The sequence below is a fragment of the Trichomycterus rosablanca genome, chromosome 14, assembly GCF_030014385.1.
Source record: "Trichomycterus rosablanca isolate fTriRos1 chromosome 14, fTriRos1.hap1, whole genome shotgun sequence".
NCBI lineage: Eukaryota > Metazoa > Chordata > Actinopteri > Siluriformes > Trichomycteridae > Trichomycterus > Trichomycterus rosablanca.
In genome coordinates, this window is record NC_086001.1 from 23,335,055 (window position 1) to 23,348,718 (window position 13,664).

Below are 13,664 nucleotides of genomic sequence, written 5' to 3' on the forward strand. Positions count from 1 at the left end.
ATTCCTCATAGAGGGTTAGCATATTATTTACTACATGCCTGAGATACATGTAAACATACTACATTTTTACTATATGAGATACAGATCAATGCATCTATTGAGATGTGCTACCTATAGTTTATAATAATATATAGACCTTTCCACATGTGCTAACCCTTATGCAAATTAGGCGATAACGTCATTTAGCGACTTCTAACGACTTTTAGGACAGCCAATAGCTACTTTCCTTACTGAGGAGTTGGCAACACTGACAGTGACCCACAGTATCCTCAGTGCAGGACTATCAGCCAATCACACAAATACCACAGAAACAACCGGGAAAGTAAAAACACAAGTTTATTAATTAGTGTAAAATGAAGAAACTGTAAACATGAAACATGAGGAACAGCGGAGCCAAAATACAGAAAAGCTTCAGAGCTTTTACTTCATCAGATAGTTTATCAGTTAAACATAAAGCATAAAACCATAAACACTATTTATAAATAAATACATTTCTTTAGTCGCCCACTTGAGATTTTTGTTTACATATGCCTGAAATTTGACAACCTAACCTAAACAGTTTTAAGCGTTTAATTATTTATTTATTTAGAAAGCCTGAACGACGGTCCTCTATAAGAAGCAGCTTGTTTACAGCGTCTCTCGTTTACGGCCACACCACCCTGAGAACACCTGTTCTCGGAAGCTACACTCTAAAAAGTACTGTGTCATTTTTTCTACACAACTGCTGTGTCCTGTGGTCTGTAACATGTTTTGTGTCATTTCTGGCCACTTTTTACACAGACGCGTGTAAAGTAACTCCAATAGTTAGTCTACACATTCATGTGTGGAACTGTTTTTTTTTCAATTTTACTTACATTTGTTGGATAAAATTTTTTATTTCTGACTAGAAACATAGATTATTTCCCATGGAAGATTAAAAATAAATTAGTAAATAAAAAATATGCGTTAATCACATTTCTCCTATCATGTATATCTGTGTTTCATGGTTGATTTCCTCTTCTTGGACCATGCAAGGAAAGGAGCAGGAGCAGTATGTTTTATTGATGTTTATTTAGTTCATGTTTATCAGTGTTTTGTTGTGTGTTTTATGAAGTCAAGCAAAGCTATAAAAAGTAGGTTTTAACCCTGTGACCTGTTTTAACTTACAATAGACTCACAATTGACTTAGTTAGGTAAAAAAGGAGGCACTGAATTACATTCATATAAACCTAAGTTTGCTTTTCTGTTCCTATTCAGTAATAAATGTTCTGTTAAACCTGACAAGTCTTTCTTTTTATTGGTATTATTTATCGTTAGCTAACTGGCTAACCGTTAATTGGACTTTTAGTTTGGTCAAAATGGCGCCACCACATAATGACTGTGGATGAGGTTACCATAGTAACCCTCTGTGTGTTGAGTTTTCTCAGGGTAATTTACTTAACTGATCTATTGGGACTGTGTGCTTACAGTGATTCAGTAACATTATTTCAGTTAAATCTCATTATGAGAAGCGGATTTTAATCATTTTAACATTTTTCTTTAGCTTAGTTTAGCTCAGTTCGTTTTACTGAATCGGTTCTTTTAAATCATCTGTTTAAATGAATCTAAAAACTGAATCGATTGATTCATTAGGATTTAAGAGGATCTAATGCAGTCGGTTCGGAGGTGCAGAATCGGTTCGGAAGAATCGGTTCTTTAAATCAAATCGTCAGGAACATTGCTTATTGTTATTAGCGTTAAAGCTGGTAGTGGTGGATATATTTAGGGTAAAGCACAACTCTTCCAAAATACATCATCCCATTTACTTTATTCTGGTAAAGGAAACATTTTAGCTTGTAGCTGTAACTAGTTTTCAGGTGACTTGTTTAATAGTTGTTAAACAGCCTATGTGAATATTAGAGACATGACAATTTTGGAGGAATATTAGTTGTGTTAGCTGATTACTCATTTGGTTGGTTGACTAATCAAATATTTAATGTTGTAAATGTCTAATTCAGTTAATATTTTGTAATGTGAATACACAAGACTCTGAGAGAGAAACACAGTAGTACCTTGTAATGATATTTTTTGTCTTTCTTTTAGGACAGAGAAACAGACCTTTTACGAGTCATCTTTAAGAATGGAAAAGAAAAGTTCAAGAAAGATATATTTTGTACCTTTACTGTTAAACTGTTTGTAATTTGTTTTAATTTATCACTTGTCACAAAAAAAGAATGGTATTTAAACATTTGTAATATTGTACACTTTATTTTACCCATTTTCTTGATTACACATAATCAACACACATTGTGTAAGAACAACACATTGTGTGTGTTAAGTATCCTAACACGGTGGGTGTGCAAAAACAGGATGACACATTTACTGTGTTTAAATCAACACAGTATGTGTCGTCCCTGAGCACACTCTTCACATGTTGAAATTCCACACAGTGTGTGTCGTTTTTAACACATTTCTTTTTAGAGTGTAGGTAATGTGTGTGTGTGTTATGTGTGTTAGGTGCAGTGGTGTATAAAGTACCTGAAGGCCATACTTGAGTAAAAGTACAAGTATCTTACCAGAAATTTACTTTGATAGAAGTAAAAGTCACCTTTTAAAATATTACTTGAGTAAAAGTCTAAAAGTATCTGATGTTTAATGTACTTAAGTATTAAAAGTAATTTGATATTAAATGTACTTAAGTATTAAAAGTAGAAGTAAAAGTAAATGCTGTTAGTATAAACTGAAGCGGTCATTTAGAAAAACATAAAATTGTTCTTTTAAGCCTGTAAACCACCTTAACAAGCTTTTTTCTTCCTTCCATCTGAACACGATCTGTGCCAATTCGTGATTATAATCAGCTGTTCACATCACCTATTTGAAATCACGTCATTATTTAGTTGTTTTTAACATTATTACGAGGACTAAATTGCCCTGTTCCAACTTTTTTTAGAATGTGTTGTAGCTTAAAATGCATGTATGTGTATGTTAAGAATGAAGTTGACCAGACAAAACATGAAATATTTTGGGTTCATAAAAGATGGAATAAGAGTCGATGTAAATGTAAAAAACACTGCATCTATTTTATTTGCATTTTCTATACTGTTCCATTTTTTTTTTTGATTTGGGTAGTAAATTCAAGTTATAGATACTGTATATATCCCAATAACCTAAAACAACTGAATTTTGGCAGAATTAATTTAAAAGCAAAACTCAAGCAAGTTTAACTAAACGTGTGGCACTTTTAACCCTTTAATGATCTGTTCAACCATTAGTATAATGTAAATAGCTGGGTAAAATAAGCTGTATTTAAATAATCTTTGTTTGGCTGTATCTACTCCCTGATTGGCGTGTGTTAAACGTAAAAAACATTGGTATTCTTACTTTAAGAAAACACCATTTCTAAATTATGTGTCAACCTGAAGCAGCAGCTGAAAAATCATCCATAAAATTTTGAAAGTTGAGTTCTTGTTGAGAGCATTAAAGAGTTAAGAATTACCGGTACGTTTGTAAGGGATATGTTCAATCTGATGCAAATAGAAACCATAGCCTTGAACTTTTATTTAAGTTTTCATTTTTCAGGTACTCAAGTATAAGGAAACTAGTTTGTGTGATGTATCTTCTATTGTATTTGTGGTATAACACAATATTACAGAGTCCTTCAACAAACAATCAAAATTGTATTATTCCTTACTCTTAACACTAAAGTAAACGTTTATGAGATATCTGTTAATTTCCTATATTATCCAGCACCTTTCTTCAACGAACAAGAGACTGTAAATAAGGCTTATACTTCTTTATCCTCCAAATTATTCAGCAATTAAAAAAACAATTTGCATAGACCACGCCCATAACTTCATTCAGCTTTTCCACATGTTCACCATCTGTGAGAAAACCTTGCAAAACAATCCCTACTTTAACAGTTCTATCACACAGGTGGGAAATTTGTCTCTTTTAGTATTTGTCTAGAAGGGTCCTGAAGTTATTAGGACCCCACCATTACCTGTATAAAGAAAGACTATTCATTCTTTAAATAAGATTTTTTAATATTTAGTCATACTATTTAAACTCTCACTGTCCAGAAACCCATATATCCTATTGTTTGGCCCAATGGTTAAAGAGTCCTTTAGCAAGATAATCTGGCCAAACAAGCCACATTTTATTTTACCCTTTCTCTTAACACTAAAGTAAACTTTTAAGAAATATCTGATAGTGTCTTATGTTATACAGCACCTTTCTTCAACAAATAAGAGACTGTAAATAAGGCTAATGCTTCTTCATGGTCCAAATTATTCAGCAAATAAACAATTTGCATAAGCCACACCCACAACTTCATTCAGCTGTTCCACATGTTCACCATCTGTGAGAAAACCTTGCAGAACAATCCCTACTTTAACAGTTCTACCACACAACTAGGAAATTTGTCTCTTTTAGTATTTGTCTAGAAGGGTTCTAAAGTTATTAGGACCCCACCATTACCTGTATAAAGAAAGACTCAATACAATTTTGTCATAAGGGCTTTTAAACCTTTGGTCTAAGAATCATGTTTATAAGGGATATGCTCAATCTGGTGTAAATAGAATCCATAGCCTGGAACTTTCATTTAAGTTTTCATTTATAAGGAAGCTAGTTTGTTCAACACATCTTCAATTGTATTTATGGTACAGCACAATATTACAGAGTCCTTCAACAAACAATCCAAATTGTATTATTCCTTACTCTTAACACTAAAGTAAACGTAGAATGACTACAGTTACGCTTTTTTGCGCAAGGGACTCTAGCCTCTCGATCCCCCGCTCCCCTGTTGTGAGCCACTTAGTACCCATTATCATGGTAATGACCCACAGCCTGTCTACACACAAACACCTCACACACATCATCCCCCTCTGCCCTAATTTTACAGACAGGCCTGAGTTACAGGTCTGTGAGAGCCAGAGATCTTGCTTGTTTGTGGGTGACCAAATACTTATTTTCCACCATAATTTACAAATAAATTCTTAAAAAATTCCTACAATGTGATTTCCTTTTTTTTTTTTTTTTCTTCCTCATTTTGTCTCTCATAGTTGAAGTGTACCTATGATGAAAATTACAAACCTCTCTCATCTTTCTAAGTAGGAGAACTTGCACAATCAGTGGCTGACTAAATACTTTTTGACCCCACTGTATATGGCCAAGGGGATACCAGGGACATCATGTGCAGCGTAGATATTTATTTATACGCACACCTTTATGGCTCAAACAATGTGTGCATTGCTTTTCTGTTTAATACATGGTACTGGAATGCAACATACGGCAATTGATTTCACAACATACAGAGGTAGAAGTTCCTGCTGGTAATGTCCTGCTAACAGATAACAGACTGATATATCAGATGTCTTGTAATGCTGATGTATTCGCAAATCAGAGCTGTTTTGAGCTCATATTAGGTGGCATACAAACATGTGTAAACAGGTATGGCACTTCTGTGCAATACATATGCAGCAGGCCTAATATTGTTAAAAAAATAAATTTTTGGACTAAACTCATAAAAGATTTGTAATATTTAAATCTGTGAATAAAATGCATGAATGCAAAAAGGTGATAATGCCAACTGGTCTGGTTTACCATTGATGCAGGGGCACATATTGGGACTTTAGAGACAATAGAGTGCAGAAATATAGGGTGTGTGCTGTGTGTGACTGTTAAGCTGCTAAAATTTGGTATCAAGCAAGAACAGAGAAAACTTCTACTTAGAAAAAATGCACTAATTAGTGTCCTTGGTTTCTCAATTTCATATAGAAATTAATAAAGAAATTTTGTAGTTAGTCCGAGATCTCTAACAAGTGTGACAGGAAATGTTATACTTTAATAGTTATTTGCATTAAACTCATAAGTTATTTGCTTTTTTTAGTTTATTGCTTTCTTAGATCAATAGACCACTGAAGTCGTGCGTCATTCTGTAGTCCTCGTTATGCCCATATTTGGAGACCTGGGTCTAAGCGCGATTTCCAATGGGAAAAATTAACAGGGTTTTCAACTCTAACGCATCCTGTGCTAAATAAACATGTTCAGAACTCTTTACGTTTTGTCCTGTGTACATTTTTCTCCTGTACATCACAAGTTCAAGATCACAAATTCAAAGTTCAGAGTTTGGTCAGACCATAACAAGGCTTAGTTTGAGCTCATACAGGCACGACATGCAGTACCTCTAAGCTGCCATCCCTATGTAGAGGAAATGTGCTGGTGTGGAAGCACAGCATTAATGTGGTAAATAAGACCTGCAAGGGAAAATAAGAAATTAGTTGTGTTTCTTAAATAAGCCTAGGGGGAATGTGAACTAGAGCATATTGGTCATGTTTTAAAACGAGAGCATGCATGTTAAAGGCACGAACGGGGATTGAACCCGTGATCTTCGGTTTACGAGACCAACGCCTTACCACTTGGCAATCGCGCCTCTCTAGGTAGCTGGCAGAAAGTTGAAAAAACGTTCTTGTGCAAAAGTTACAACTGGAAGCTGAGCACATTCTTAAAGTTCAAGAGTAACAAGCAGAACGCCAGCTTGATAGTGACCGTTCTTAAAGCCATAGCCTTTAGAAGCACACTTTTTTCTGCAAGCTTTTTTGTAGCAGAGTGAAACAACAAGCTACAGGAGATGCAGGAGATGCAGGAGATTGAACCCGGGGCCTCATACATGCAAAGCATGCGCTCTACCACTGAGCTACATCCCCCGGAGCTGACGTTAAGGTAACAGGTACTGGACTCTTTGCAAAAACAAAAAGAGACCCATGACCAGGTATCTTTAGCTTCTAGCAGGCAGGGGATTGAAAATTTAAAGGCACACTTGCAGAGTAATCTGTGGTAGCTGTTAAGAATTGGCTCTGCAAGGCAGTTGGCTCCAAAACACATTAAACACTCAGTTAACAAGCTGCACCGTGTCAATAAAGCAAATGGAAAGGCTGGCCAAAAATAACCAAACCCCTGGCCCTTTTGCCCAATTAGTTAGGTAAAGATTAAAACTGATTTGTGAATGGGTCTGGAACAACTACCCGGATATTTGAACGGTTTAATCTAAGCTACAATCCTTGTGTAGCAGTAAGATGCTGCTGTGGAATTACAGCTTTGATGTGTTAGGTAAGTTCTCTTGTGCTGTCCTATAGTCGTTGATCTTTTTAGCCAGGTGAAGTTTACAAAAGAAAACACTTGTGATTGGGTCTTTAACGGCCAAGTGTTTGTTTCAAAGAGCGTTTTGTCTGTGACTTTAAAAACAAAGCACAAATAAGACACACTCTGGGAATGAGCCGTGAGCTTTGGTTTCCTAGAGCGACGCCTTAGCCCAAGGCCATGGCAGCACACACTGTAAAAAATCCAACTTAACAAAAGTTAGAAAGACTATTTTTATCAAGTCATTTGAGCAAAAAGCCTTTTAAAAAGTGTAATCAACAATACATTTTGAGTTTCTTGAACCTTTATATGGATTTCGTTCAGAAAATGAAGATGATAAGCCTGATGAACAATAAATAATGAGTTCATTCAAAATTCACCTCACAACATGTGACTGTTTGAAAGCTCATTGGCTAATGTCATCGCGCGGGAAATTGCCTGGCAGTGTGCCAGAAAAACTCAGCCATTTTGTCCCCCGAGGGAGCCAACAGTATCTGTGGATGGTTTTATCAACTTCACATCATCACTCAACGTTTTAAAACGGTAGGTGCTTTAATATTTTACATATATTAATATTGATTAATATTGTTGATATTTGGTTTCTTGTTGGATATTGCAGTTTTATTCGTTTAGGTGAGTAACACTTAGCTAGGGTTTGCAGTCAATATTAAAAATTTAGATAGCACCGCACTTGATTAAAACAGTGTAATGGTGTTTTTATAGGTACAATTCTAAAATAAACTAGTTATGTTACACGAGAAACATCATTGTAAAATTATATTAATACTGTTCTTTAAGGAATCATATTGTCCTTATAATGACTAATGACTAGCTTTAAGACAAACTAAACTGCCCTGATAGCAAAACAACATTAAATTAACGTTATTCTTTTAATCAGCGTTGATCTCCGACATCAGAACAGATTTATTTATGCAACATTGAACTTTGTTTCAACTCAACTCCAAACTTAAAACCAACATAAAATCCACAATGGTTTATGGTTGATTTATGGTTGTTTTGTGGTTAAATATATATTGAATTAGTGTTAAGTGGCTTATATTAATTCAACATTTAATCGACCTTACACTGTGGTTATTATAATCAATCATGCTTTCCCCCGCCTATATTTTTTGTTTTTACAAGTGGGGAGACATGAATGAAAGCCAGCGAACCCCGTTCACACGTACACAGATATTTTTCTTTCACCGTGCATAAAAAAAGTTTTTTAAAAAATCTGGGTTCACACGAAAACGGAGAATATGGCCAGTTAATCTCTGTCAGCTGTATGCAAATCTGTAGGCGGGATTACAGCACTGACTGTAACCGCATGTCGGCCAATCAGAAGCCTTAAAAAGTTACGTTCTGTTGGCTGACAGGTGTTTGAAGGAACGAATGGATTAAATAACAACCTAATAAAGTAAAGTCTTTCCTCAGTGTCACACTATAATGTAACAGGTCCGCTTAAAGCTAACGCTATATTGACACAAAACATAATAATTTAAAGCGAATTTAAAACATCCCAAACAGTACACTGAGGAGGTCCGCTACACTGCAGCCAGCAGAGGCTAACGTGTTAGCAAGACCAGCTGTAAGAAGTGTGAATAATAAATCTGCTGTTTAATCTGCTGTTTTTTTAAAGACAGTTATTATTGACTTTGTTTCGGTTCTGAATCACATTGCACTTTTAAGAGATTACAGCAGGTAAAATATTTAGTGTTATAACTTAACCAGTCTTCAGTCAGTTAAATATTCAGGGTTCAGTTAAATATTAATACCAATACTTAGATAATAACAAGAGTTAAAAAATGTATTTCAACTTTTTTTTAATAAGCCAAGGCTACTGTACTGTTTAGTAGTATTGAATCGTGATAAAATTGAGATTGTGATCCTACAAAAAAAATTGTGAAATATTATTGCCATATCGCCCACCCCTGAAATATGACGCTCACCTATCCAGATAATTGAATTCAGGTGTTCCAATTACTTCCATGGCCACAGATGTATAATACCAAGCACCTCGGCATGCAGACTGCTTCTACACACATTAGTGAAAAAATTAGTCACTCTCAGGAGCTCAGTGAATATATATATATGGATGATACACTCATGGATGTGCCAAAAGTCATGATACTATTTCTTGTCTTAAGAAGACTTATGGTCAAGACTTATGGTACGTGTGTATTATTGTAATAAATGGGAAGTATTTAAAATTTTGTTAGTGAGTAATTTAAAAGAGTTTCTAATATTTTATAGAAAGTGTCTGTTTTTTTCTTACTGATGCCTTTTTTGTGTATTCAGATTTGTGTACTTTCTTTTGTAGGTCTACCTTGGACCAAGTACTGGTGGTGCGGCTCTCATGCAGTGTAGATTCTGTAAGTTCACGAGCCACAGTTGTAATTTGCTGCTGAAACACTACAGACTCAGACACTGGCAACCAGGGCGACGTTTACGATTATTGTGCTTATATCCAGAGTGTGTTTGCACATTTAAGACCCCTGGTGCTTTGAAAACTCATCTCCACAGAGCTCATTCAAATGCAAGCAAAAAGAGAGAGCAAGCCATCTTTCATTGTGAACTGTGCGATTACAGGAATCTTTGCACTGAAGACACATTCATCAGGCATTTGAGTTACACATCTAAAAAAGCATGAGACTCTACAGTGCCCTTTTTTACACTGTAATTTTAAGACTAATGTCTATGTAACATTCCATACCCACAAATCTAAATGTCACCAAAACCAAACATTTTGCGATTATAGATCATCCATTGTACCAGTAAACTGCACAAAGTCTGAAGACTGGGCAGATTCTGCATCAGACTGTGATGAAGGGGAATCTGGTATTGCTGAGTCTTTAGTGGTTGAGGCAGAGGCTACAGAATTTGACATCGAGAAAATCCTTGAGAAGAAATTGGCGTCTTTGTTTCTCTGTATGCAGACAGAATTACATGTATCTAGAAGTGCTATAAGGCAGATTTTTGATGGTCTGAATGATATTTTAATTCTTTCAAAAACATGTGTTGCAAAAGTCATTAGAGATACTTTACTCAGTCACAACTGTGAAGTTGATGAGTCTGTTCTCACTGAAATCACTGAGGCTCTTTACTTTACTACAGCTAAGGGACCATTGTCAACTGATGATAGGCGTAATGTGTACTACAAAAAGAACTTTAATGTAGTTGAACCTGTTGAGTTTGTGTTCAGCAGAAGAAAAAACAGGACATTTGTTGATGTGCCCTGTCTCAGAGTTCTGAAAACACTGTTAGGCCATAATGAGGTAATCGAAAAGACTTTGTTTTCCAGTGAAGCCACCCATGGTTTTTATACATCTTGTTTTGATGGACAGTATTTCAGGGAACACCCACTACTCCATAATGAGAATACAGCTATTTCTCTTGGTCTGTACATTGATGACTTTGAAGTAGTCAATCCCCTGGGAACGTCACGTAAAAAGCACAAGATTACAGCAGTGTACTGGGTAATTTTGAATTGGCCTGCAGAGTTCAGATCAAATTTGAACTCTGTTCAGTTGGCCTTACTGGGGAAAAGCAGTGATGTTAGGGAATTTGGCTATGAAGTATTTTTTGAGCCATTTGTGAAGGATATACAAATACTTGAGCAAGAGGGCTTATATCTAGACCATGTTGGTAAACATGTCAAAGGAACTGTTTTAACTGTCTCTGCAGACAATCTTGGGGCACATGGCCTAGCAGGATTTCAAGAAAGTTTTCGTGTAGAAAAATTCTGTAGGTTTTGTCTTGCTTCCATCAGTGACATTCAGACCACTGAAGTGAAGAAGGGACTCTTCTCATTAAGAAGTGTTGAACAGCATAATGCTTTTCTTGAGGAACTCAAAACAAATCTGAGCTTGACGAGTGTGAATGGGGTAAAAGGAGACTGTGTTTTGAAAACATCTCAAATATTTTCATCCAGTGACTGGATTTCCCCCAGATGTGTTACATGATTTGTTTGAAGGCGTAGTGCCTTTTGAATTATCTTTGTGCCTTAAGAAGCTAATTTCTGGAAAGTTCTTTACACTTGATTATTTGAATAGTATAATTCAGTCTTTCCCCTACAGCTTCTCAGATAAGGTGAACCGTCCACAAAAAATTCCACAAACATTCTCATCTAAAAAAACAATTGGTGGCAATGGCCATGAAAATTGGACGCTGATAAGGCTAATACCATTTATGGTTGGTCATATTGTGCCAGAAACAGAGAAAGCATGGCAGCTCTTGATGGATCTCAAAGATATTGTTGAGCTTGTTGCTTCACCCAAGTTTTCAGAGGACAGCCTTTGTTATCTGGAGACTAAAATATCTGATCATCGCCATCTTTTTACAGAAGTGTTTCCAAATGAAAGATTTCGATCAAAGCATCATTTTTTGGAACACTATCCAAACCTTATACGCTGCTTTGGTCCTGTTGTTGAGCTGTGGACTATGCGTTTTGAATCTAAACACAGTTACTTCAAAACAATTGTTTTGAACACACAGAATTTTAAAAACGTCCTTCAGACATTGGCCAACCAGCACCAACTCATGATGGCACATGTCTTACAATCTCCCAGCTTTTTCAAACAGCGCTTGTGTGTTGACAGAGTCAAAACTGTCAAGACATCCTCACTAGATGGAAGATTGAAAATGGCTGTTGAGAGAAAATATGCTGAGCATAATACAGTGTCTTTTGCTTTAAGTGTTGTGTTAAATGGGACCTCATACTCCAAAGGAATGATGGTGTCTGTCGGAAGCTGTGGTGGCCTGCCAGAATTTGGAAGAATACATAGCATTTTGGTAGTTGTCAACGAAGTTTCTTTTGTATTGGAGAGATTTTCTTCTTGGTATGTTGAACATCTCAGGGCTTATGAGGTGGTGGACAGTGCATATGTGGAGTTGGTTGTCACTGACCCAAATGATCTAAATGACTTCTACCCTCTTGCAGCTTACAGAATTGGGAGAAAGTTGTTAGTGTCACCCAAGAGGTTTTTATTACATTAACAGAGGTGTATATAAGTTACTGGTAGGGCTGAACGATATGGACAAAATATCTAATGGCAATTTTTTGGTTTTGTTGTGATTAAAATTGTGGTAATTCTCTATCAATTGAGGTATAATCCTTTTTTGAGGCCAGAAAGTTTAGTGTATTCACTTTTTCTGACTTGAGGCTTTAACATAGTCACACAGGTTGTTTCCGATTGGTCAAACTTATCTACAGATGGTTTACAACCTTTATGCTATTAGCTTCAGTGTTCTCACTTCAAATTTGTTACAGCAACACAGTTGATAACGTAGGATTCTATAAATATTGCCGGTTTTGCAAATTGTAAATTGCGTAATAAAACCAATTAATCTTTCGGCCCCAAATTCTCCCACTTAAAATTTAGGCTGTAATAAAAATAGCTGCTCTTGCGATTTGAAAATTCTCTTAAATTGTGATTTCTCTATAAAATTGATTAATCTTTCAGCCTAATGTACTGGTAGGACACTAGGTTATTCATTTTCTCTTGTCTCTTTTCTTAGGAAGCAACAATGCTTCTCCGAGTAATAGTTGCACCAGATTGCATAAAGAAGCTGACCCTGCCTGAAGTGCCATCCTCAGTAGATAGTCTTAAAGAAGTTCTTTGTGACAAACTAAATATTGACAGAAACTTTGTTATCCAGTTTGAGGATCCTGATTTTGGTGGCCAACTCTGTAATTTGACAGACATCAGTGAGCTTCCAACTGAGAAAGTTACACTTAAAATAATTCAGGAACTGTTTAATGTTACACCACAAGCAGAGACTTCCAGGAGTGAAAGCACGGGGTCTGACACTGATTTAACCCTTGATACAGCTAGTGTCTCCAGTCAATCTAGTCAGTCCCCTTCCACATCTAGGGCAGAGCGGTGGCCAAAGGCATTTCCAATACCAACATTCTCATATGATGTGGAGTTCAGACTAAGAAAAGCTAACGAAGTCTATGACAAGCAGAAAACTACTCTGGATATTACAAGAGAGATAACAATAGACATATTGGAGAAACTTGCAGAAACTATGTACTCCTTCAAGGCATATCCAAGTGATTCTGAGATTGAGCAAGTTGCAGCTGCATTGGTTTCCAGACACCCATGTCTAAGGGAGTCTGGTTGTGATAGAGGATGCCGTGGCTGGAAAATGAGCCTCAAATTCAAAATGGGCAATTACAGGCAAAAGTTGTGCTTCGCTGGATGTACAGAGCTTAGCAGTAAGAGAGACGATGGTTCAAAAGCTCCTGTGAAGAAGCCTAGAAGGTCAGAGATAAACTTTCTTCCTGACAACCCTATTGGTGTAGATGATGCCACACTGGAGAGAGAGCGGGATTACCTTCAAATTGAAGGAAAGAAAAAGAACATGGACATGACTGTGATCAATGCAAAAATGGAAAATACATTCTCACTCAGGAGAAAAAAAATAGTCAATGAGCAGCCTCTTGTCTCTGTTGTAAAAGAAAGGTGGCCCTGCCTCTTTTTGGAAGAGCAAGTAAGTGTCCCTTTAGATTTACCTGTCTGATCTTGAGTGCAAATATCCCATTGTGTTGTAATAGGTAATTGTAA

General features: G+C 36.2%; 4 non-coding genes across 4 annotated transcripts; 2 read left to right on the plus strand and 2 right to left on the minus strand.

Moving 5' to 3' along the window:
• Positions 1-3,893: 3,893 nt before the first annotated feature.
• Positions 3,894-3,952, plus strand: LOC134327199 (U7 small nuclear RNA). Its single transcript, XR_010014705.1, has one exon. It is a non-coding gene; the product is annotated as a U7 small nuclear RNA (small nuclear RNA).
• Positions 3,953-4,369: 417 nt separating this feature from the next.
• On the plus strand, positions 4,370-4,428 carry LOC134327196 (U7 small nuclear RNA). The gene has a single exon (XR_010014702.1). It is a non-coding gene; the product is annotated as a U7 small nuclear RNA (small nuclear RNA).
• Positions 4,429-6,316: 1,888 nt separating this feature from the next.
• On the minus strand, positions 6,317-6,388 carry trnat-cgu (transfer RNA threonine (anticodon CGU)). Its single transcript has one exon. It is a non-coding gene; the product is annotated as a tRNA-Thr (tRNA).
• A 202-nt stretch (positions 6,389-6,590) lies between these two features.
• Positions 6,591-6,662, minus strand: trnaa-ugc (transfer RNA alanine (anticodon UGC)). The gene has a single exon. It is a non-coding gene; the product is annotated as a tRNA-Ala (tRNA).
• Positions 6,663-13,664: the final 7,002 nt, after the last annotated feature.